Source organism: Cupressus sempervirens, chromosome 3, assembly GCF_028749045.1.
Source record: "Cupressus sempervirens isolate cs-2001-9-10 chromosome 3, ASM2874904v1, whole genome shotgun sequence".
NCBI lineage: Eukaryota > Viridiplantae > Streptophyta > Pinopsida > Cupressales > Cupressaceae > Cupressus > Cupressus sempervirens.
This window is the reverse complement of record NC_143120.1, coordinates 654,744,178-654,747,797: the sequence shown is the minus strand read 5'-3', so window position 1 is coordinate 654,747,797 and position 3,620 is coordinate 654,744,178. Positions and strand designations below refer to the sequence as shown.

Sequence of the window (3,620 nt, the reverse complement as noted above, 5' to 3'; positions counted from 1 at the left end):
CTCTTGAATCCCAAATTTTCTAAGAGGGGACATATATCAATAATAATATAAGTGCATTATTTCACAAATTTTAGTGGGGAAACATAGTCAATGTAGTAATTTTTAATCTCACCATCCTTCACATGTGTCATGTATAGAACACAAGAATATTGTTGAGTAGCTAGACCCTTTTCACACTCCAAAGCCTCTCCCCATCAAATTGTATCAAACCATCCATGTCATTCACTATATAAGGACAATAAAGAGCACCAAAATCAACAATATCAATAATCTCCTTGAGTTGATGTATGAGATAGAAAGGATGCTTCCTTAAATTCAATGAGTCATCTACTCTAATAACAATTTATCTTCAAGATGTAGAGATGTTATGTAAATTTCAGGGACAATAAGTCAATCCATTATCTTTTTTCTATGATGTTCATACTCTTCCTTTGCACAGACTTGGATATTTATGGTGAGGATCTCTACATGATTAATTTTGGTTTTGGTTTCATAAACATTAATTCTAAGGTGAATAACTACATATTTTAATGAATATGTGTTGGTTTGGTTCAGTCAATTATAGTTTCCACGAAAATATAGTTGAGTTTTTGAAACATATGTGTTTTTTTGTGTCATGAGTAGTCATAAAGATAGAAATCAATATTTTACATTACATATCATCATTTATTATCATATTGGGATAGTTGTAATGACACATCCAAGTTGACTAATTTTTTTTTATAAATCTTCCCATTTCTTCACAAAATGATGATCAATTATTATGTTTATTTAGCCATTGCAATTCATAATTCTTAAATTTCCACATCACCTGGTCATGAGGGTTATCCATTGCCTCTAGTAAGAAGCATTCCCAAAGGTAAGGGGGAAGTCAATAGTGAGTTAATATAATTCAAAAATATATGAAATGCTAATAGCTTTATAGGTTAGTATTGAATTACATTTGATTTGGCTTTATAGTACCATATAAGGGAATTTACATGGTTGTAGACATTTTGATATCATTCATGAAGGTTTGATTAAAAAATAAAGATAATTAAATGCTTTTCTTAATAAATCTAGAAATTTTAGGTAGTTTATTGGGTAGCCCACCTACTTTGAATTGGGAATCTACCTAATTTTTAGGTAGAACTAAAGAATCCATGTCAAAAATTGATTCATTGATATCCCTATTTTTCTTTGAAAGGCTGCATTTTTTGTGGTGTTCTACATTGTTAGAACTTCTTGCAATTGGATTTTTTTTCTTAATCTCTTTGCTTTGTAGGATATCAGATGAATCATGATTTATATATTATAATAATAATAAGAATAATGTTGAGCTTTTGTAATAAAGCCCATGTTGTACTATTTTGCCTTAGTTTTTAGTTTTCTATATTATTATTAGCTTTATGCATAAGAAAATTGTATGTATACCTAGTAAAAAGATACTCAATTTAGTTTTAGATATTGTTTCGAGCTGTTGAATAAATGATCAAGTTCATATGTAGAAATTATATATCTTGTTCTTCGAACAACCAGTCCTATTTATTGGTTCTATTCTTTCTCTTGAGTATAGTTTCACAGTTTTAATTTATATCTTGTTTAAATTAGAATTTGAACTAATCTAAAACTAATAAGAAATCCTAAGAATACAAAAATGAGTGTGTATTATTTTTTTAAAACAATATATCATCATTTCTCTATTGATATAGTAGATTACAACATTTTGAGTAATCATGCATCCCAATTATAAGTTGCCTTTGGCTAAGTAACCACATGTACAGATATCTAGTCCCTCAAGTTTAATAGGAATTAAAGTTGGCCTAAATGGGCTATATTATTTATTTCAAATCAAAAGACATTTCAAAAAATTTAATCCAACCAAGAGAAGTGATATCCTTTCTCTTCCGACACAATTACTCATTCCAACAATCATAATGCATCTAAGGCCCAAGGATGGGATTTTTAAAATTTTAGCCCAATTTTTAGATCTACTTTTATGGTAATTCTTACAAGGAGAATTTGTATGGTGGTAGAGATTATCCTGGAATAAATATACCAAAGAATAAAAAGTAAATTCTTAATGGACCATATCTATAAGAACAAATGATCTCTATATGACATACCTAATTTGATATGGGGATGGAAGAGAATTTGGAACCTTTTTTAATGTACCTTTCTTCCTCTTCTATATTAGAATATTTTTTTTCCTTCCTTAATTCCAATACCCAAAAATAAAGGTTACGATTGACTAATAGGCTTGAAGTTGTTAGTCACCCTCACGGTCTCGGGTTTGATTCCCCCTCTAGGTTCAAATGGTGAGAGTGTCTTGGGCCCATCTATTCTTCACCCATGGGAGACTAGTCTTTCCCTATTGTCACACCCATAGTTGCTATCTCATCCACTCTCATAGCTAATTGGTTCTAATGTAATCTTGTAGGTGTATGAGTAGGAGGAGAGTCCATAGGAGTATGCTATAGAAGGTTGGGTGACAACTTACCATCTCCAGAGGAAGTGGAAGGTATGTACACCTCTAATAGAATTGGAAAAGTGAGAATATATGATGTTGATTAGAAGACTCTCAATGCATTCCAAAATAAAGGCATACAAGTAATAGTGGGAGTACCAAATGAGGAGCTCCCTAACATTGCATCAAGCCAAGCCACTACAAGGTAGTGGGTTATAGACAACATTTTACCCCAATACCCCAAGACCCTCATAAAAAAAATCTCATTGGAGAATGACATATTGCTTGATACACCCTACACATCCAATCTCTTCCATACAATGAAAAACATCTACAATTCACTCCAAGCCATCAACTTACACAACCAAATCAAGGTCTCTACAATAATACCCATGTCTTTCCTTAATAATTTGTATCCTCCTTTAGGAACCTTTAGCCCTAAAATAACCTTAGTCATGCACTCCATCTTAGACTTCCTTTTACAAACAAAGTGCCCATTTATGGAAAATCTGTGCCCCTATTTTTCCTATTCCTCTAATCCCAAATACATTCCTCTCCCTTATGCCCTCTTCCAAGAAGAGACCCCCAATTAATTGGGTTACAAGATTTCGTTTGATGCAAGTGTAGATTCTCTCATTTATGCCATGGAAGCCTTGGGTCACTCAAACTTTCCTATTGTTGTTGCTAAAAGTGGTAGGCTTTCCTATGGGAATGATGATGGTGGTACAAATGTAGCCAATGAAAAAATTTACAACAACTATATCAAGTAATATTTTTTTTTAATAATTTGACTAGCCATCACAATTACGACGGTTTGTTCTACTGGCTATCCATCCCTTGCACACAACATATTTTGTAAAAGCATCATAACTATGATGGAAAGATCCTAAAGATAACCATCACTTGTACAACGTCATTGTCACAATTGTAAAGACTGACTAAAAGTTTAAACTGTACTAATTATGATGGTGTACTATCACAATTATGACATCATGAAAATGAACTATTGTCCCTCCCTTCTTCCAAGTTATGATAGTGTCATTTGTTTCCATTAAGATGGATTCCCTTGTTGTAGAAATTTGTAACAACAAAAGTCCAATGGGAGCCAATCTATGATTCTATTGCAATTGTGATGGCTTGCCATCACAAAACGAGTCCAAATGTAGTAGTGATG

At 32.3% G+C, this 3,620-nt stretch overlaps 1 pseudogene; it reads left to right on the top strand.

Moving 5' to 3' along the window:
- The first annotated feature begins 354 nt into the window (after positions 1 to 354).
- LOC149568394 (glucan endo-1,3-beta-glucosidase-like) lies at positions 355 to 3,216 on the top strand (annotated as a pseudogene).
- Positions 3,217 to 3,620: the final 404 nt, after the last annotated feature.